This window comes from Rhinolophus ferrumequinum, chromosome 16 (assembly GCF_004115265.2).
Source record: "Rhinolophus ferrumequinum isolate MPI-CBG mRhiFer1 chromosome 16, mRhiFer1_v1.p, whole genome shotgun sequence".
Taxonomy (NCBI): Eukaryota; Metazoa; Chordata; class Mammalia; order Chiroptera; family Rhinolophidae; genus Rhinolophus; species Rhinolophus ferrumequinum.
In genome coordinates, this window is record NC_046299.1 from 55,663,621 (window position 1) to 55,685,458 (window position 21,838).

At 55.1% G+C, this 21,838-nt stretch overlaps 1 protein-coding gene across 4 annotated transcripts in view; it reads left to right on the forward strand.

The window, feature by feature from the left end:
* The window catches only part of ZMIZ1 (zinc finger MIZ-type containing 1), a 231,216-nt gene that overhangs the window by 31,032 nt on the left and 178,346 nt on the right, over positions 1 to 21,838 (forward strand). For all 4 annotated transcript variants that reach the window (XM_033129777.1, XM_033129776.1, XM_033129780.1 and 1 more), the window contains exon 2: positions 16,684 to 16,802. The gene's annotated coding sequence lies outside the window, so the exon portion shown is untranslated. The remainder of the gene's footprint in view (positions 1 to 16,683; positions 16,803 to 21,838) is intronic.

A 21,838-nucleotide genomic window follows, 5' to 3' on the forward strand; every position in this document is an offset into this window, starting at 1 on the left:
GGCCAGGGAAGGAGGGAGGGAGGAGGGTGGCCAGGTGACAGCCATCCTGGCAAGTGTGCCCTGTCACCCCACATGAAACAAGCCATGGGGCCCCAGGGGCCAGTGCTGTTTCTTGCGCTGCTCTCCCTCCCCCCGCCACAAACACATACACACAGTGAGGATGGACCCTCAGCCCTCCACACTCTGGGGACACAATGTAAGAAATGAGGTATCAGTTATTGACCACCAGCTGCCACAACACAGAGAGGTGACTGGGGACCAGAGAGGGGAAGTGGCCTGCTGCCATTCACATACGTAGGGAGTTGGACCACCAACCAGCTCCCAGGCTCCCCCATGGCACCACTGTCCCCCAAGCTTTGGGATGCATAGGTTGGGCCCCCTCATGGCTCCGGATCTGGCCACCTTCTCTATAGCTCCTGCCTTTCTAGCATCTCTGATCCCCGAGAGGAGGAGCTATCTGCCAGCAGTAAGCTCTCTCCTCGTGAAATCACAGCTCAGGCAGCTTTCTTCACCTCCCTCCACCCAAAGAAACAGACCCTGAACGTCCTGGTCGTCGGCTATGTTGGGCCAGTCATTACCAGCCAAGTAGAAGATGTGCGGTGAGAACGTGGACATAGTGAAGTCCTGAACCCCTCCTGACAGGGAGGCAGAAACCCCAGCTCTGGAAGTGTGTAAACATGGTTATTTTTAGCCCTTGGAGGGCTGTGGGCACAGCAGCGTGACCTGCATTTGGCTCAGCCCCGCCTGCCCCACCCAGAAGAGGAGGCCTCCTTTGCCTCCCCCCCCCCCCCCCCCCCCCCCGCCCTGCCTTCTCCCCCATCAGCCTGGGGGGTACACCAGTGAATTCCAGACCCTCTAAGAGAAAGAGCTGGTGGGAGGTTCTCAGCAAGGCTGCCTATGGCCGAGCTGAGGCCAAGGCCAGCTCACCAGGGGCAGGATGTGGTTTTCAGAGAAGCGACATTTCAAGCTGCAAGAGAAATATTGGAGCCACACAGTTTCATGCGTTTTCCAGGGGTTCTTATTCCCTTAATCTTTGTACCTTAATCCCTGATCGAGGTGTCAGGAGGCCTGGTCCCGTGTGAATGTGCTGCCACTTTCACTGTTGTGTGAAACAGGAATGTGGGGGGCACCTCTCAGCGCCTCATCCGTGCCGTCCCCTGTGAAGTGGGGTAATGCCCACCCTTGCTGTTGAGGAAAAGGGGTGAGCTGATGAGATCATGGATGTTCACTCATCTGTTCATTCAACAAACACTTACGGGGCCTGGATTTTGTGCCCGACACTATTCTAACTATTGGATGTAAAGCAGGGAGCCAGCCTGACAAGGGACTGACCCTCCTGGGCCTAATCTCGGGAGCGAGAGACGGATCATAAGTCTATCCATAAATGATAATCATGTCACAGTACGTTCACTACAGGAATAACATGGAGTGGTATGTTATGGGGTGACTGGGGTAGGGAGGGGGCGTGCATTTTAGACCATCAGGAAGGACTCCCTGAGAGACTTAAATAAAACAGAGCCAGCCACAGTCGGGGGAGACGATGGTGAGACGGAAGCAGGTGCAAAGGCCCTGGGAGCAGGGAAGCCAGTGGGTAAGGAGGTTAGCAGTGATGGTAGAACAGGCAGTGTGCTGGGTGAGAAGAGCTGGGCTCAGATGCACAGGCTGTGTGGGCTGTGGGGGCTGCCTCGGGGAGGGCTATAAACAGGAAAAGATGTACTTTGCAGCTACAAGGAAGAGCAGGAGGGAAGTGAGAGTGGGAGGCCAGTGTGGGGCTGTTGCCATCGCCTAGGCGAAGGAACTGGCAAGAGGTGGGCAGCTTAGAGCACAGGAGGGGTGGACATGGAAGCGGCAGATGGCTTGGCTGAGAGGGAGCATCAGAATCAAGGATGATGGCTCCTTGACTTTTGGATTGGATGCCTGGATTGGGGGTGGCGGGGAGAAAATTGATGCGGAAAGGGCCAGTAAAGGGTGGAGGGAGACCAGGATCTGGACGACGGAGGCTATGCTGGACACATGCATGTGTGATATCTGTCAGCCTTCTAGTGAACAGGGTTGCTCAGGGCACTGGCCACAGGGGGAGCGCCAGGCCCCGGCCTGGCACAGCTCTCCTCTGGAGGCTCTCTGCCAGCCACAAGCCAGGCTGTGTGGGCGGGTGATCCTTTGGGGCCTGGCCTGGGGTTTGTCCCAGTGCATCATGGATGAGGGCCTTCTGGTCCCCTGGCTTGTAGGTGGGTGTGGGTGGGCGTGGATGGGTGGGGGTGGGCAGTGCCTGTAACCTTGGTGCAGAGGGGATCGAAGGCTCTGCCTGAAAGGCTAGGCTGGTCAGAGCAGAGGCGCTCTGCGGGGAGACATTGGCGAACCGTTTGCCTTTGGCTGGACCCAGGCCCTGGGTGTCACTACCAAGCTTCCTTCTCAGCTGGATTGTTGTGAAGTAGCAGTGATGGCTCCTCATGTATCAGGACCAGGGTGCCGAGAAAGGAGGGAGCTGCAACACGTTTGGGATTTTTAACAGTCAACTCTAGTTCCCTTCATTTTGTCTTCAGTCAGCTTTGTGACACCAAACATATCCCCTCCCTTGTCTGGGCCTTGGAATTCCCACTTGAGACCCCAGGATGGAGCAGAAGGTCCTCATGGTACTTCAGTGACTCTGCTTAAGACACTGCATTCTGAAGACAGGTTTGGCATTGAGAGTCAGGGTGTGAGAAAAGGCCTGCAGGCTGGACTGTGGAGGCACTTTGCAGGGCCATGGGGAGCAGATGGCATAGAGGCCACTTGAAGGGGGGTCACAGGAAATGAGGTGGGAATGCCAGGGTGCCTATGGAGGGTCAACAGGACCGGCTTACCATATAAGCAGTTGTGCCCTGGGGAAAATCTGTTGGCTTGTTATAGCCTCAGTTTTGCCATCTGCAAAATGGGAGTAAGAGACATCACTGACCTCAGATGGATGAATAACTACTGAGGTATAGTGAGGAGAGTGACAGGCTCAGTTCCTGCTCGTAGAATAACTTTGATTTCTGGAGATTAACTTCTCCCTGTCCTCACCAGTTTGCTGCTGGAATCCAAATTTCAGGGGGAGGGCTCATTTGCTGCTGGGGCTTCCTGTGAGAGCTGCAATCCTGGGCCTGGGAGTCCTGCCAAACCCAACCCTGGAAGCAGTGAACCTCACCGTGGCCTAGGGGACTGACCCACTGGCCATGGCTTTCTGAGCATGAGCCTCAAGTATGGCTAGCAGAGGCAGTGATGATCTCGCTGAAATCACACCAGTTTTGTGCTTTATTTCTCAAAGCTGGGCTTTGACTTCCTATCAGCATTGATGTAGTTGTTGATGTGTTGTTGTTGTGTGTGTGTGTGTGTTTTAACCGCTCTGGGCTTTAGAGCTGTGGTGGAAAGTGAGGAAAATAGCAGATGCTGTATCCATTTGCCACCAAACTGTCTTGAAATGCTATAAATATTTTCTAAAAAGACTAGCTTCCCCCGCCCGATGTGTTAGTTACCTCCTCCCTGAGAAACTCATTCCCGAAAATTAAGACAAATAACCTCTTAAATCACAGTTGTTAACCTCAGGTGTAAAAACCGTTACCATGCCAGCTGCGGGTCAGAGCGACTTCGCTCCGCCTAAGTGACTCCGTGTGGCATTGAGACGGCGGTGGCAGCAGCAGCAAGGAAAGAACCTTGTACTCAGTCAGGAGGCCTGAGTCAGATGCCTGGTTCGGCCACTTACTGCTATGTGACCTCGGGCTGGTGGGCCCACATCTCTGAGCCTCTTGTTTCTTCATCTGTGTAACAGAAACACGTTACCCGCCACCTCTCGGAGCCAACAAGCATCACCGAACTGTGCTCGTGTACCTCAAAGGTACACAAAGGTGCCTGTCAGAGGTTCGTGTGCTGCACTAATCATGACTGAGCAAAGTCCTCTGCCCCAGTCCCCTCTGCCCTCTGTCTGTGTCGAGGACAGCGTCCAGTGCCTGGGATGCTTGCTGGTCTCCATTTCGACAGAGAAAGCTGGTGTGGCATGGAGCTTCCAGCAGGCATGCACCAGAAAAATGCTGTTGTTTACTCTCCTGCGTTTGTTTTCATGTTTGACTTCTATTCATGGCGAGCGAGGCTAATTTTGTATTTAAGGTTATACGATAAAGTTTTGTAATAAATGTATTTTAGCAAAAATCGTGAATTGATTTTAAGAAAAATATTAACCAAATGCCAGTCTAGATGGCAGGAGGAAATGACAAAACCAGGAAGCTGGTTAGGGAAAGTGAGGGGCTCTGCAAACTAGATTTCCCTCTTCTTCTGTGAACCTCTGTGAACTTTTATCTCCTTCACCTTTTATCTCCTCATAGAGGAGTGAACAGGGAGGGACTCCTGGAAGGACATTTTGGTGAATTGTCTTCCGAAGGCACAATACTCAGAGGTGACACTACACCCCCTACCATGGGGGGCCTGCAGGAGTCCCACTGCCAGGGTCCAGGCCTTACCTCTGCCCAGTGAGACCGACCTCTGGCAGAGTATAGTAGTTGCCCTACTGACAGGGATGTCAAACACTATAGGTTTCGGAGTGACAGCCTAGAGTGCTGTTCAGAAAAGTGGTTCTGAGGTCACGTTCAGCTCTGAGTATAGGGATTGATTGGCAATGTCTGCCATGGGTGTGGGACGGAAGCTCGGTGACACACCTGCCTATCTGTCATTGGGGATCTCCCCCAAGCCTGTGGCTCAATTCTGTCCGCTTTACACCGGGCATGGTGGTCAGCCAGTGATGGAGCCAGAGCTCCTGTGTGAACGAAGCAGGTGCTCCTTGGGCGGCCCTTGCCCCTTATGTAGGGGGCATCCCCCAACCAGGTCACAGGCCCTGGAGGGTCAGCACCCTGCTCTGTGCTCTTGAAGCCCATCAGCTTCCCATGCACCCCACTACCATGGCTGGTCCAGGGCTGCACCCGGGATAGCTGCCCAGGTACGCTGACCAGACCCAAGAACAGTGGATGTCCTGCCAAGGTTTCAGATCCCTCGTTGGGGCCATTGTTCCCGGGGTCCCTGGCAGAGCAGCCCTGCAGGCATCTGGCTTGGAAATCCTGGCTGCCTTATATACAGACGTCATATACAGTGGTCATGCTCTGTCACTGTCCTCAGAGAGCTCCTTCTAACATTGCCTTCATATCTGGCCAGCAGACCAGGCAGCCCCATTTCCCCCATTTTATAGGTGAGGAAACTGAGGCCCACGGTTGGCAAATGAACTTGCTTGAGGTCACACAGCCAGTCAAATGAAAAGACCTGGCCTGAATTCACTACACTCATCTCCTGGCCTTCCTGCGTTCCATTCACAAAAATAACTCAAAGGACTTTATTCATCCTGGTGTTTAAACTTCATTCATTTGTTAATTCATTCATTCGTTTGGCATCTTTGTAGCCTAGTGGGTAAGAACTCTGGAGTCAAATGGCCTGTTTTGCATGTCAACCACGTCCTGGCCTTATGACCTTGGGCAAGTTCCTCTCTCTTTATGCTTCAGTTTCCTCATCAATGAAATGGGCATAAATAACCACGAGCGGCTATTGTTGTGATTAACAGATTAACAGTGCCTGGCTCACGGTGAGGGTTCTTGAGGGCCAGCTGGGGGTGTTCACTCCTTCCCTGGGCACTGAGGAATCATAGAAATGGGCCAACAAAAGCAGCTCACAGTCTGGCGACTGTGAGGTGAGAGCTGCACGTGCACACCAAGAGAGCATTTTCGGTGGACAGATGAAGTCAGAGGTGTGCCAGCCACCATGGGGCAGTGAAAGGAGGGACAGCATGCCTCAGTCCCACTGCACAAGGGGGCACTGAGAAAGGCTTACCCCTCAGGGGGAGGCCATTGGAGCAGAGGTTGCAGAAGACAGAGACGGCCTGCCAAGGTCCCTCAGAGGGACCTGAGTGTACAAGTGCCTGAAATGGGGGGTGCCCTGGGTCCAGTCCTAGAGTGCTGGTGCTGGGGGGCTGGCCTGGCCCTGGCAGATGACAGCATCGGGATTCTCTAGACAGAGGAGCCCCCATCCCCACCCCCTTGTTACCTCCTGCGACTGAGGAATCTGGGCTCCACTGTGGGGTGGAGTGAGGGTTGAGAAGTGGAAAAGCCAAGTTGGTTTGTCCCAGTGGTAGGCAGCAAGAACACTGCCCAAGAGCCTTGGCAAGGAGTAATTAATTGTCTACTGTTCATCGTGTGACGAACCAGCTCCCCACCGTCTGTCTGTCTGCCAACCTGTCTGTCTCCTGTCTGCAGTGCAATATAAACAACCCCTCCCCAATCACAGCCGCTAAGATCTGCTTGCAGGCCTGGGGTTGCCACCCCAGCCCACCCAGAGACCATTTATTCTGCCTCTGGGGCATGGGGCCCACTTGTAATCCTCCTCACTCCACCACGAGATACAGATGGTTGTATTATTAATAGCCATAATTAATCAGCATCCATGGAGGATCTTTTCCCTGGGCGGCAGGTCCTCAGGCCAAGCAGCCACAGGAGGTCCCTTTCCAGTCCTCACTTACAGACGGGATGGGAAGCCAGGAGAACAGAGGTGACTCATGGGAGGTGCAGCGGGGAGCGGCCCCAGGCCTAGGTACGTCCCAGACAGTACCCCAGTATTCCTGCCCAGAAGTGGACTCTCCCCCACCTCACTCCCACTCCCAGCCCCAGCACACCTCGGTCTTAGGGTGCTGGTCACTGGGAGAAACCCTCAGCATTGAGGGTAGAAGGGCAGCACTTAGCTTGGGGGTGAACTCAGGGGTCTTGGGCAAAGGATGAAGGTGGAATGGAAAGGCCAGAGGGAGGCAGGGCCTGGTGGGCAAGCAGGACCGGGATCTGAGTGGGGGCTGAGGGTACCGAGGTAGATGGTGGAGTGGACGCCAAATACCAGGTACCCTCTGGCCCCGCCCAGACGGTGGGTCAGGGCCTGATGCCGGCTGCTTCTGTGTTCTAAGTGCCGTGTGTCAGGGGTGGTGATTTAACGCTTGCGACAGGCAGCTTCCTGGTTTGTGCGCCTGCTCTGGACAGGCCTGCCTCCGCGGGCACAGTGTCAGGGAGGGCCTCCTCGCCCAGTTCTGCAGACGGCTGCCCTGCTCCCCTCACCCACTCTCCCGGGCCCTGTGTGTGTGTGGGCATTGGAACTGTCCATGTCCCTGCTCAGCAGCCCCCAGCCCCCCGAATGCAGGTGTGTGTTGTTCTGGGTGTGAGCATATGGGCAGATGAGCACATGTGTGTGCCTGGTGCACACATGTATGTGCTTGCATACACTGTGGAGGGCAGTGCACACATCTGTGTGAGTGTGTCTGGATGTGCGTGTCTGTGTCAGGGTGTGACGGTATGTGCCTGTGGGCAGGCAGCCACCACCTCATCCTGTTTTCCTCAGATGGATGCCATCTACACTCACCCACACACGCATGCACACGTGGTGACTTGTGTGGTTGGCTGAGACGTCCCGGCCTCCTCAGGAGGCTCTTCAGTAAGATTCCGCCATGGTAGATGAGCACAGAGAGCCCTGGCCCAGGACCTGCAGGGCAGTGAGGCCGTGGGCTTGTCCTGAGAACATCTCTGGCTTATCCGTGTCGGGGGACGCGAGGGAGGGAGGGAGGGACACAGCCCCCGTCTGGGCCCCACGCCGTGCTCCTGAGCCATGCCTCCCCACCATGCCCACAAGCCCACACTTACTCTGTGCCCAGCCTGGGGGATAGCCCTGTGTCATGGAAAAAGCCCCACTGGGAGTCGGGCAGAGCAGGGCACAAACCCTGGCTCTGTCACCAGCGTGTGGCAGCTTCCTCTGCCTCTCCCATACTCGGCGTTTTGCCATCTGCACAATGGCTTTAACAGCAGCCACCTCGTGGGCTTGTGGTGATTAAAGTGGTGTGTAAGTTATGGTTAATCGGTAAGTCCAGGCCCTTCCCCGTCAGGCCTCAGTGCCCCCATATGTAACATGGTAGTGATGACCCTCACTGGCTATTCCACAGGGCCGTTTGGAGGATCAGATGAGAAAAGGGCTCTCTGAACGCTGTAGGGTGGTGCTCACAGCCCTTATTCCGGCTCCGAGTGTTCTAGCTGAGGGGCTCTGGTCACGTGGGGGTGGGTGACGACTGGGGGCGCCTGGGTCAGATGCTTTCATCTGATTGGCCAGCTGCCACACTCTGGCCTTGGGAGGTGGGTGTGTCACTTCATCTACATCTCTAGGAACTGTGGATTCCTCATCCTTCAAAAGGGCGTATTAATAGTATGTACCGCGTGGTGTGGTAGAAGGGTTCACGGGTAATGTGTGTTGCATTTAGCACAGCACTTGACACAAAGCAACTGCTCGAGTCAGCGGTATTTGTTAGTGATTTTGCCGACCTTGTTGCGTTAGAGGTGGACGCTAAGTTTGGAACACAGGTGACTGCACGTGCACGCTGTGTTGACATCACGTTACAGTGTTACCTATGTTTCCGGACTTCGTGTCCATCAGTCCCCACCCCAGAAGGGCAGCTCAGAGGGGCTGTGGTGAAAGCGCTCCCCCGCCTGCAGAATGGTGCTCTGGGGACAGAGGGGGTCAGTGCTCACCTCTGTTAGGTCCTGGGAATCAGGGTGCCAGCCCCCCCCACGGCCTCCTGGCTCCCCAGTAGCAGGCCAGTGGTCACCCCTGCCCCTGCCTCACTCAGCTGGCCTGAGGCCTGACAGGAGGCCCAGAGGGGAACGTGACATTTCACCTGAGCCAGGTCCTTCCTCCTGCTGGCTGCAGACGGAGCCCAAGAATAACCTCATCGCTTGTGGGCTCCCTAGTCTGTGCGCCCCCTCGAGCCAGGTGTTGGGGTCCCGACCAGGTGCAAAGTCCCTATCCTGGCAGGAACGTCACTGAAGAAATGAGCCCCTGGTGTCCAGGCCAGGGCTGGCAGACACAGCCAGGGCGGAGAGGTGTGGGGACCAAGGTGGGTCCAGATGGGTGGGGAAGAGAGGCAGGCCAGGTTAGAGCCAGATATTGAAGGACAAGGGGATTTAGCTCGCTAGAACGGACAGCGTTCCAAAAGGACAGAAGTGTGTGGGCAAAGGTTTGGAGTCGTTCCTGGGAAAGGGCGTGCCCTATCCCATAAGACATCTGGGCTGTTCTGGCCCAGACAGCCTCGGCTCTCCATGGCCAGTGACTGTGGGGTGAAGCAGATGGCCTGTGGCGGGGTGGGGCCACCCGCAGGCCTGAGCCCAGCCAGGCCGAGTGGCCCACACAGGCCAGAGCCTGAGACCTTGGCACCAGCCACTCGGAGCGCTCAACTCAAGAGTTAATGATTAATTTGTGGCCAATTCCTGCTGGCCTTTGCCTGGAAATTCCCAAGCCTGCCCCTTCCCTTGGCTCCAGGAGCTCCCAGAATATATCGTCTCACTTACACTTGGCTAAGCACATCTCATCCACTCTCCAGGGAATGGTTTTTAAAATTATAGCAGGAGCAATGCAGGTTAGCTGTTAGGAAGAACTGATGCTGGGCCGCAGGCTGAGGGCCGAGGTGGTTGGTTTTAGTGTAGTCAAGTTAGAAGCCCCTCTCTGACTTTGGGTACCAAGTGCTGAGGGAAGGAACCCTGTTGGTGTTTGAAGTGCCCCCCATTTAGTTCAGAGCAGATGTGAACAGAATCCAGGCTGGTGTAATGTGGAAAATGTTGCAATAGTTACAAAGGGAGAAATAGAGCTTGACCCAGAGCAGGACGTGGCTGGGTAGAGAAAGCAATAACACATGCAAAGGCCCTGGGGCGTGGAAGTCCAGGGGAAGCTGTTCAGGGAGGTTAAGTTGTTGTGGTATGGCTGAAGTCTAGAGGGTGTGAGAGACTTCTGTGAGTATGGACACAACTCAGAGGTGAAGGGCTTAGAAATTTGGCAGTGGGAGGTGCTGGCAGTGGGGAGTCAGAGCTGGTACGTGAGCAGGGACAGGTGTGTTTGATTTGGATTTTTGGGTTGTTTGTCCATTTGTGTCTTGATTCTATGGGTCAGCACACCTGCCTTGACAGCCCAGTCTGTACCAGCTCAGGCCTTAGCCCTGCACAGGTCCCTGTACCTGCGTGGAGGTGGACTAAAGGGCAGGGGACATGTGTAGCAATCCAGGTGAGGGGTGACAGGGACCCAGCAGAGCCAAGTGCCCTTGGTGTGAGCACCGGGCTGTGCAGAGGCAGCAGGGGTGGCCCTTCGCCTCAAGTCCTTGGGTGACTGTGACAGGGTGTTGAGGCAGCCTTGAAGAACTGCATGTTCCTGGCAGACTGGACAGACCTCCTGGAGGTTACTCTGTCCTGTGAGATCAACCTGGTCGTACCGAGTCCATGTGTGCAGATGAGCAAACAGAGGTCCAGAGAGACACAGCTCAGGGTCCCCCGCCCCATTCCTAGGCCTGGCTAGTGGCACACATATCCCCCCACCCTCCCTCAACCCCCTGCAAATTTAAGAATATTTCCCCAAACCAGGCAAAATGTCCAGGGGCTTGGGCCGGGGCTTTCATTTTATCTTTTCAACTTTGCAAATTTCCTTTCTTCTGATCATTTCTTGACAGTCCCAGGCATTGGTGGTAAACAACCACTCTCCCCAGAATGTTTCCCTGTGACAGCAGCTTTCTCTGGCGAGGGTGCTATATCAACACTTGGCAGGGCTTCTTCCCAGCTCCCTGCTCCTGAGAAGCTAGAGCTTCTGAAAGGCATTCAAGAATGTGGTGCCCTCCCGGTGTGCTTGCGGGGGCAGGGTCTGGGGCAGGCATGGGCTTAGCCCCTTTGTTCCCCGAAACCACCAGCAGCCCTGCCTGGCCTCAGAGCCTCAGATGGCCCCTGGTTGTGGATGGTCCCCAAGCGGAGGGCAGGGCAGGATCAGGTGTCTCCTGGTTCCTGCAGCCCTGGTGCCCAGGTCCTTGGCATGGCTCAGCAGTAGGAGGGAGTCTGTCTCCGCAGGGCAGCTCTGCCAGGCCTGTCTATGGCCGGGGACCTGGGCTGTCCTAGCCCTGCAGCCTCTGTGGTCTGCATCACGCTGGCTTAGGTGATCCGAGTCAGAGCTGCGCTGGGGTGGAGGTGCCACTGCCCCCAGTCCACACTGGGGGGTCGGGGAGTCCACTCGTTGGCCTGGCCTGGATTTGACCAGTGCCTGGAGGAGAAGCTGAAGTGACTGGACTCCCCGCTCCATTCACTCTCCCCAAGGCCAGTAACTGCCATTGACAAGGAGACCTGGGACACAGGCACAGCCAGGCTGCTGCACTTCTGCCGGGCTGGACCGCTTTCCTGGAAAGCCCTTCCAGACTCGTCTTCTGGGCAAGAATCTACTCAAGAGTTACTTCTTTGGTGAAGCCTTCCTGGGCAGCCCGTCCTGCAGCCGCCGCTGTCCCCTTTTTCTCTGAGCCACCCTCTGTGGACCTCCATTACAGCTCCTGCCCCAACATGTGTAACCACCTTTTCCTGCAAAGGGTTCCCATTTTTACTTGTGTGAATGCTTCGTGCGCCCTGCATCCCTGATACATAGTAGACGCTCAATAAAAAGCGGGCTGGATTTAATGAAGGGGGTTCCCAAAAGCATGTTGGAGAGTCCCTTTGTTAATGTGGTGAAGAGGGGAGGTGGGAGTTCGCAAGCAGAGAGGCTAACCCCCCTGTGCCAGAGCCCCTTCAAAGCTTTGGTGCCTGGGTAATTGCTGGGGGCTGCGGCGGCCCCTCCCTGGTCCATCCCGCCAGTGCCTTCCTCGTGTGCAGGAGCCAACTCCCTGGGTTGCCCGTGTGATCACTCTCCAGAAAACACCCCAGTGGAAACTGCATGAATGATTGATAAGAGCTGAGAGCTGTTTAATTTTTTCCCCCTGTTTAATGGCTATCAATAATTTAATACGCTCTCTGTATGTTTTTAAGAAATAGCACCCATTTTGCCGTCTCCGGTTTAGCGGGCTAAATGATTTAAGTGTTGGAAATGTGCTCTGAGGATGGAGGTTGAGCAAGTCAGAGGAATCTGGAGGCTGGGGGTGGGGAGAGGCAGGTTCAGAGCCAGCCAACAGCATCTTGGCCTGTGTGTGTGTGTGTGTGTGTGTGTGTGTGTGTGTGTGTGTGTGTGTGTGTGTGTGTGTGTGTGTGTAGGGGGAGGGGGACGGGGGAAGAGGGGGGGCGGGGCGGGTAAAAGCCAGTGCCTCTCTGCTAAGAGCAAGATAATTGCTTTTCCGGGTCTCACTGAGCAGCAGCTGAACAGCTGTCAGCTCACCCCCCCACCCCAATGCTGAGCTTTTCTGGATGACTCTGGGGGGGCCTTGGGGGGGCGGGCGAGGAAGGAGCTGCTGCTGGTACCACCATGGGCGGAGAACCCGCCTCCCCGGGACATCTTTGCCCCCTGGCGAAGCTCTTAAATCATATTATTTGAATGATTCAGTTAGTCTGCAGCATCTTCCAGATGGGGTAGTGGTGGTATGGAGTGGGGTCTCAGAATCACTCATCTCGGACCCCAAAGGGGCCTGGAAGGTCATCTGCCGCTGCTTCCCCAAACCTCCCAGATGCAAGGGATCACCTGGGAGGACTTATTAAAAATTTAAATTTCTGGGCTGCATTCCAGACCCACAGACTTCCATCCTCAGGGGAGAGGCCTGGGACGCTGTGGGTTTAACAAGCAGCCCAGGTGATTCTTATCATCAGAGGAGTTCAGGAAACACAGAGGCCAGCTTCGGTTCTGAGCTTATAACCGTGTTTCCTCGAAAAGAAGACCGGGTCTTATATTAATGTTTGCTCCAAAAGACGCATCAGGGCTTCTGCTCAGGGGACGTCCTCCTGAAAAATCATGCTAGGACTTTTTTTCCGGTTAGGTCTTATTTTCGGGGAAACACGGTAGTACCCAGGGCACCACATGGCCACACCCCTCTCTGCTTGCGTGCCTCTAGGGATGGGGTGCTCCTTTACTGTGAGACAGCACCCCCACCTGTGCTCCGGTGCAGAGTTCCTCCTGAGTTTGTCTGGACCCATCGGCTGCTCGTATGCATGGAGTTACCTCTCCTTCAGGACAGACTGCCTCTCCTGAGTTATCTTGACCTCTCTGGGAGCTTTTTTTCTTAGCAAAGTACTCTGGGGATGAGAGAAAATGCCCCAGGGAGAGCCCAGGCCTGGGGTGCGGAGGGACTCTCCCCTCCAGGCCTGGGCACCCCTTCCCAGGGCCGGGCAGGTGACATGGTGCTGTGTGCCCTGCCCCTGGTGGGCACTGCAGTGGGCACGCCAGCCTGCTGGCAGGTACCACCCCACTGGCAGCACAGTGGGGACTCTGAGGGAGGCAGAAACAGTGCTGAGCCTCAGAACTGTCTTGGCGTGTGGGGCCAGTTCAATCACAGGAGAGAAAAATGTGTCTCATGAGAGATTACTGACTAACCAAGATCTCTCAGATGACAGTGGGGAAACTGAGGCCACGGGAGACTCCCACAAGGTCACGCATTCATTGAGGATGGAGCTGGGACTGCAAAGATGAGGCAGGAGGCCCAGAGAGGGGTATCCTGGACTGAGGCCCTGGTGCTGGGGCTCACCTGAGACCTCACCCCAGTCACGTGAGGGCTGCAGGTGGGCTTTTACCTTCTGGCTCAGTGCTGATGGAGACCAGTCAGTACACTGAAGGGTTGCAGGCAGAGCCAATATCCGTCTCTCTGGCATCAGAGCTCTCCTTTGCTTTGCCTGGCTGTTCGCATTGTTTCAGCAGAGATGCACTCGCTGCCAGTCGGCCTTGCTATTTTATTTTAATGGATAATTAAGAGAGAAGGAATGGTACACATTTCATGGGTGTCATTGTCCACTGCAAAATGGGGGATCCCTAAAGTCCTCCCCTGTTCCATAGACCCTCTTTGCACCCTAAAATTCAGCCCCACCTTTGATGTATGTGGGAGAAGCCCGAGTCCAGTGAGGTGCTGGCCTACAGACCCAACTTGTAATGACCAGTCCGCCCTCCCCCTGTCCCCCCAAAGTCTGCTCTGATCATCACAGCATCACTGTAGGGGTCTCGACCCTGGGGGAAGAGAAAGAGGGGTGCTGCCTATCTCTGACAGGGCCCCCGCTTAGAGAGCTCCAAGGTCTTGGGAGACAGAAGGGAAAGACTTAACCCTACACTGAGGAAGACCCAGCCCCAGCGAGAGAGCTGTGTGAATATGGACACCTAGCAAGACCTGGAGAGGTCCGGGAAGGCTTCCAGGAGGAGGTCCTGCCTGCCCTCAGGCTTGAAGCACAATAGGAAGGGGAAGGGCGTCTTCCCGGTGCCCAGAGAGGTGTGAAGCGTTGCTGTGAGTGTGCAGAGGAGTGAGGTGAAGCAAGCAGACCAGGGTGGGGCTGGATCTGGTACACTGGGCGGACGGAGAGCTCCAGAGGGTTTGTTTGTTTTTCGCTTCTATTGAAGTATTATATCCATGCAGAAACGTGTGCGTATCCTAAGTGTACCTGGACAGGTTGTCACGAAATGAACACACTCATGTCGTCACCAAACAGATTAAGAAACAACATTCCATACTCCCTAGACATCCCCCTCCATGTGCCCCCGTTCCGGTCACTGCTCCCCTTCAAGGATAATGACTGTCCTAACTTCCAACTGCCTACTCTCAGCTCTCTATTGCTGCCCAAAAACCACCCCAAAACTTAGTGTCTTAAAACAAAGAACCACCGTTTACTATGTGTCATAATTCTGATTTGTCTGGGCCGTCCCTCTGCCAGTTTCCCTTGGGCTCTCATGACTCCAGTCACCTGAAGGGCTTGCTGGCCTGGAAGGTCAAAGAAGGTCTCAGTCACGTCTGCCGGTTGGTGCTGGCTGTTGGCTGGGGGGCCTCAGTGCTCCATCCCCCAATAAGGTGGACCCTCTTCCTTCCATGGCCAGGCAGCGTTCCAAGAGAGCCAAGGCCAGAAACGGCAGGATCTCTTGAGGCCTAGTCTCTGTAAGTTACAAAATGCCACTTTTACCAGATCCTAGTGGTCAAAACAAGTCACGAGGCCAGCCCAGATTCAGGGGTGACGAATGGAACCTACCTCTTGATAAGAGGAGCTGCAGAGAATCTGTGGCCATATTTAGTCCAGCACAGCACAGAGTCGTTTTGCCTGTTCTTGACCTTTATCGAAATGGAGCCGTGAAGTATGTTCTGCATTGTGTCTGGGTGTTTTGGTTAACATAGTGTGTTTGTAAGATTTCTCTCTATTGTTGGATATAGTTGCAGGTCACTCGGTCTCATTGCAGTGTGGTAGTGCATTGCGTGCATACACCAATTCATCCATTCCTGGGAAGTTTTCATTTTTCGGTTGTGATGAAAGGCACTACTATGAATATTCTAGTCCCTATCTTTGGGTGACCACTTGCCCATGTTTCTGTGGCAGTGGAAGTGCTGTGTCGCTGATAGACCACAGATCATGAGGTAGGAGATACTTGCAAACTGGTCTCCAAGCTGGTGAGCAGTGTGTGCCCCACCAGCAGTGTTTGCAAGGCCCAGGAAGGCTTTGTGGAGAGGAGATGGTCAATGGGGGTTTTAGAAAGGCCCCCAGCCGAGGATGGGTGGAGGGCTATCTCTGATCCTGGGGCTCTCTGTAATGTCCTCTCTGCCTCAGGCCTCCAGGCTGGGAGAAGTAGGATCCTCGGACCAGATGGTCCTATTCTGAGTGTGATATCGGTCCTTTTTCCTACCCCAGGGTCCTCCCACTGCCCTCTCTCTTTTACCCAGAAGCCGCCTTCCAGGGCTGTCCCGATCCCCAACAGGTAGGGGAGCTAGGTGCCTGCAGGAGCTGACGCATGAGAACACAGGAGCTGGGGGACTGCCGTTGTGCCTTCAGGCAGTGGGCAAAGCCAGAGACTTGGGTTCTACTTCTGGCCTTGCAGCTTTCTTGCTGCAGGACCATGGGAGGAACCCTTTCCCCTACCAAGGCCTCAGTTTCCTCATTTGTCCAATGACAGACAAGAGCCTCAACCTCACCAAATCTCTTTCCTCTCACCAACCTGAACCCTGTGTTCTAGATTCTCATGGGGGCAAGGGCATCAGGAAGCCCTTGGAGAGCTTAGCAGACTTCCTGATTTCAAGGCACCTGTCAGTTGGTCAATGTAGTTCAGCTTATTCACTGAATGCCTTTATTGCACCGTTCATCAGTCACTCACTCACTCATTCATTCATTCATTCATCCATCAAGCAGTCTCTGTGGGCTTGCTAGTCTCAGAGAAGAGAGAGATAAACTAGACCTCATTCCTGATGTCCAGCAGCTCTGCCCAGGGAGGAGACCTGCCCGTAGAAAGCTGGAGGAGACATGGACAGCCAGGCCCAAAGCTGCTGGGGGATGAACAAGGAAAGGAAGGGCAGGTTGGAGAGGACTCCCCAGAGGCATCTGAGTGGAGTTTTAACGGCCAGTGGGGCTTTGGAAGACAGATAAGTAGGGGGAAAGGGCTCCAGGCAGAGCACCTGCGTGTCCTGGGGCCTGGGGCCTGGGGCCTGGGCTGACTGCAGCGCTGTGGTGGGTCATGCCTGCGTGGCTGCTGCAGCCCAGGGTGCACAGGGGCTGACCACGCTGGGCGGTTCCGGCTTCTGCTGCACAAGGAGATGGGCCTTTATTGGGGGTTGGGAGGTAGCATCAGCTTGTAGAGTGGCTCTGCTTCTGTGGGCCAGCTTGGCTTTCCAGGAGGTGGCCAGAGGGTCATGGGAAGGTGGGACCCAGAGGTCGGTGAAGGGGCTGGGGCCACCCACAGGGTCAGGCTCGGAGCTCACTGCGCCCTTTCCTCTCTCCGTAGGACTTGCAGCTGTGTTCTGGCCAGTCGGGCTGCCGGGCCGCTGCCTCCTTCGCCTGCATCCTTTTCCTGACGCTCTCAGCAGCCCCTTAAGTCCTAGTCGTGGGCAGAGGCCTCAGCAGGTAAGCATCGTGGGCTGGGCTGTGTCTGATGGCTGTGTCTGATGTGGGCACTGTGTGTCTGATGGTAGGGGTCCCAGCCGAGTGGCCGGTGCTATTTCGGGGCCCGGAGCGCCAGGAACTACGCTGTCCTCACTGAGGAATTAGGAGAAGGGATTTATTTCTTAGCTTCCACTTCTTCCTTGCCTTCCTCCCCTCAAAGGGAGCCAGACAGTGGAGGGGGTGTGCCCTGGCCTGGACTTGGACCTTTGTTTTGATTCTGTTGCAACTCCCACTGTAGCCTTGGGTAGCCCTGTCCCTTCGCAGCTAGGAGCCTCAGTTCTCTCATCTCGTCCATGAGGATAATAATGTGACATCCTTTAACATTTTAAGCACGTAACTCTGTTCCCTGTGCTAAGTACTCGATGGTTATTAACTTTATCATCTTCACAACAATGCTGTGACGCAGGTGCTATTATCATCCCCATTGTACAGGCAGGAACACCGAGGTTTGTGGTTGGGAAGTGACTTGCCCAAGGTCACACACCTGGCTGAACCCCCACGGGGATCAGCTCCGGGTCTTTGTGGCTCCAGTGCACTAGCCCCTCTCCCTGGACTCTTGTGCCCTGGCCTTGCCCCCCTCTGCTGGCTTCTTCTGGGGGTGGGTATCAAAGCAATCTCGGATATCCTCAGAAGTGCTGGGTCCTTTCCCAACTTAAGTCAAAGGGAAGAGGCTTTTACAAGGTGACAGTGGCTGCTTGTTGCCTGGTGTCATGACTTATTTGTGGATGTGATGCGATATGAACCAGACCTGGCTTCCAGGGCCCCCGAGGTGGCACCAGGGCCCCTTCTAGAGGACGGTTATGTTGGCTGCCTCTCTCCCCCTCTGCCTCCCCAGTTCATTTTCCCAAGCTTGTATTAAGCACTTACTGTATGCCATGCCTGACTTCAGGCCCTGAGGTGCAGTGGAAAGAGTGTTGCCTCCTGTGCTCTGGGGGAGAAGCTGGGAGATCACAACAGATGTGCAAAACCCAAAGCTGTGGGGTACACAGGGTTCATAGGTTAGATGGGGACTTCTGGGGCAGGTGACTCAAAATGAGTAGCATTGCGGGAGACAGGAGCAGGGATGGATGGGGGAGCCTGGCAGGATGGGAGATGAGGTCGGCAAGGGGCTGGAAAGATTGTAAAGGGCCACAAATGCCAGGCTGGAGAAAGATCTCCAGGGCATTGGGGAGCCATGGAGGGTTAAGTTAGGTAGTGGCCTATTAAAGGTGGCTGCAATGGAGAGGCCCCAGCTGGAAGCAGGCAGACTAGTGGACTGTCCTAAGGGCCCAGTGAGAGGTCAGAGGCCTCACCTAGGGCTGGAGCAATGAGCACAGACGGGGAGTAAGAATCAGGAGACAGAGGCAGGGAAGTTGGCAGGATTTGCAGTTGGCTTGTGGGGGTGTGGGGGTGGCCTGAGGGTAGGAAAGCTGCCATGGTGTGGGATGACGGAGTTCTGAGTGAGTGTGGGGCGTCTGGAATCAGGAAGCCTTCTTGGAAGAAGTGGGCCAGATTGTAGGCCAGAATGTCTCTGAGAGGGCCGAGATTTTCATGAAGAAGAAGACGATTTGGGTGGCATTATACGCATAGTTACACAAAGGCATGATATTCTCATCTAGAAGGACAGATATATGTACAAGTTCCAGAAGATTCTCCCAACCCACAGTCATACTTATGTCCATGAACACATGTACACTGCATACTTGTACACACAGACACACATGTGCTTGTAAATCTGTCCGTGCATGCTAAGGGTAGACAGATGTGCGTGTGTATGTGTGCAGGCACGCACACACATGCACACGCACGAATGGTTGTATGTGCACAGATACATGCAGAGATGTGGAGAGGCACGCTCCTTCACATCATGCACGTGTACACAGACACCACTCAGGCATGTTACAAACATACACATGTGCACACAGATAACTTGCGTGCCCATACGCACTTACAAACGTTCCCAAACTTCTGTGTTGACTCGCTACACGGATACACAGGCACAAGCTGTCACAACACATGGCATTCTCCCACACATGCAGGGCTGCGCTCACATGCACACACAAGGGAGGATGTGTTCCAAGGAGAAGGGGCTGTTTAGGGCTGAAGTCAGCTCTCCACTCCCAGCCCTCACAGAGGAGCTGCCGCTGCTCCACAGCCCCTTTTGGCTCCCCACTCTCTGCAGGATCAAGGTCAAACTCTGGCACAGCCTTTGAGGCGCCCAGGAGCTGCCTCAGCATGTGCTTCCAGCTGTGGTTGAATGAATTTTCCTCACCAGTTGGATTCCTGACTCACCGCACCGAGTTGTACAGAGACCCCAGGAAGACCTGACATCTCTACTCTTCTGTGTAGGGATCCAGGTCCCTCCTCCAGGCAGTCTCCCCTGCCTGCCTCCTCTAGCATCAGGGAATTGCTGCTCCTCTTGGCTCCCACTGCCTTCATCCATTGATGGCATCCACCTGGCATGCTCTACTGGAGACTCTGTGCCCTCCGCCCCAGCCTGGAGCTGTGCTCACCCAGCTCCTCAAGTGCAGATTCTTTTGAATGCCAGTGCTGAGCATGGTACTGGAGCCTCATTAGCGTTCAACACACTCTGGTTGATGAAATGAATGGACCGCCAGCAAACTTAAAAGTACCTACCAGACAGTTTTATGTAGTGGGGAAAGCACGTGTTATGGTGTCAGATAAAATTGGGCTGAATCCCAGCTGTACCCCGATAGCTCTGTGACCCTGGGAACATTTCTTAACCTCTCTCTCTGTGCTCTGAGTTTCCTCATCTGCACAGTGAGATACTCCCAGCTTTAGAGTTGTTGAGGCCCTTGAGATCATTACAGTGTGTGACCTCTGACCTATTCTAGTTTTTACAGTTTCTAGTATCTGGTTTTACAGACCAACGAATAACTGCTCAGAGAGGGGCAGTGACTTGTCCAAGGTCACAAGGCAGGTCTGCAGCAGGACTGAGGCTTGAAAGAAAGTCTTGCTTAGAGGGTCTGCCAGAACAGCAGCCCCACCCTGCTGACCTAGGGAGTGTCCCACCTCAGGCTGGAATGACCAGTGGGCTGTAGACTATTTTGGTCTCCAGGCTGGGGTAGGGGTTGCAGGGTCAGGGCAGGCTGGGGGTGGAGTTATAGGCAACACATTCCAGGCAGAGAGACAGGGGTGTGCATTCTCAGCTGGCACTGAAGACTGACAGGCACGCCACATGGGGACCCTGGAATCCCGGCTCTGTATGGCCGTGGCCAGGCCTGCTGGAAGCTGGGCTTGGCATTCAAGGTCTTTGCAGCCAGCCCCAAACCTGCCTTGCACCATGTAACCCTGGAAGTCTGCTGACTGACAGCTGATGGCACATGCTGGCAGTATGAAACCACAAACCAGGAGCTAGCCAGGGACTGTGAGCGGCACCCTAGGTCCCTGCCCACAGAGCTCTCGTCACAGCTGTTTAGAATTGCCTCAGATGAAACCCAGATCTGGCCTAGCTCCAATCCCTGCTGTCCCCTACATCCTTTTGTAAACGGCGGTCCAACCGTGTTACTCCCTTGTGTGGCCACAGCCCTTGGGGCCAGGTCCATCACTCACCGCCCTCTGCCCGCCCACCATCAATCCATACGCCATGGAGCGCTCCCCACGTTCCAGGCTCATGGTGAGGCTTTGTGTGGCTGACTTCACTGAATGCCCCATCACTCAGTGAAGTAGGTTCTATTCTCATCACTATACAGATGAGGAAATGAGGCACAAACAGGTTACGCCACAAATCTGAAGTCACAGAGAGGAGTGGCAGAGCTGGAAAACCCCAAAGCCTAGGCCCAGAGTCTGTACCTTGAGTCATATCAGTGCCCTGTGCATTTACCCACCAAAGGGGTTTTGGGTGCCTTTTATAAAGTCCCAGACCTATGGGACATTTGTCATGCCCTCAGCAAGATACCCTCTCACGGTGTCCAGACTTTGCTGGATGTTAAAGCCCAGACCAGCTGGGGCCTTCTCACCTCTGCCTAATGTGGGACTTGCCCAAACCTAGGGACCACACAGTCTGCCTGGCTGGGGGAACTAGGCTGGTACCTGCAGGGAGGAGCAGGGCTGGGGACTTCTCGACTCCAGCTGGCCAGACCCCTGGCTCCACCAGACCCTCGTCAGCACCCCAGGCACCTCTGGGGCCTCTCCTGGGCCTGGGACTGGAGCTCTTTACTAGGGGAAAAAGCCAGTCTCCCGCAATACTGAAATCTGAAGCTGCCCAAGGTGGAGCCCAGGTGTCACCCTCTTGCCACCATCTGCACCCTTGCCTGAAGTGGGCCTGATCTCCGCCCAGGGGTGAAGTTAGAAGGGAGACATGGATGCACCTGTTCAGTGATGTGATGGGCACAGAGAGGCCCAGAGACCAGCCCAGGGTCACACAGTATCATCATGGCAGGTATAGGAGGTAAGCAGGCCAGGCAGGAGGCATCCTTCCGGGCTTGGGAGGGCACGTCTGGGTCCCATCCCTGGCTCCCCCAGAGTCCAAGGGTATCCTTGCCGATTGTGTGTGATCACCTGTGTTGGTGTGTGGGCCTGCACACGCACTCCAGGGACCCCTGACCTCAGCCACAAACAGGGCTCTCCAAGGACCCGGAATTGGTAAACGACGCCACGAAGGGTTCCTTGGGTGTTACCCACTGTGGGTGCTTCTCCCTCCTGCTGGTGTTTGCTCACCAGGCTCTCACTGAGCTCTAGAGTTTGAGGCCAGCCGCACCCATGCCCTGCGTCCCAGGTGCAAAGCCTTGGTGACCTTAGGGAGGGAGTAGACACTGGGTGGGGCTGCATGGGCCGCATCTTTATTTGAATCATAGTATTCTGGCTGCCTGTGGGTGGAAGGGTCTTCAGAAATTACCTGGCCCAATCCCTCATGGTACAGATGGAGAAACTGAGGCTCAGAGACAGGAGGGCCCACCCCAATGCAGCCCAGCCTGGTGCTCCAGGCTTGCAGCCGAGCTCCACTGCCACTCTAAACTGCTTTGGATGCGTGGCGGGTGTGGACGCTGACAGGGCCC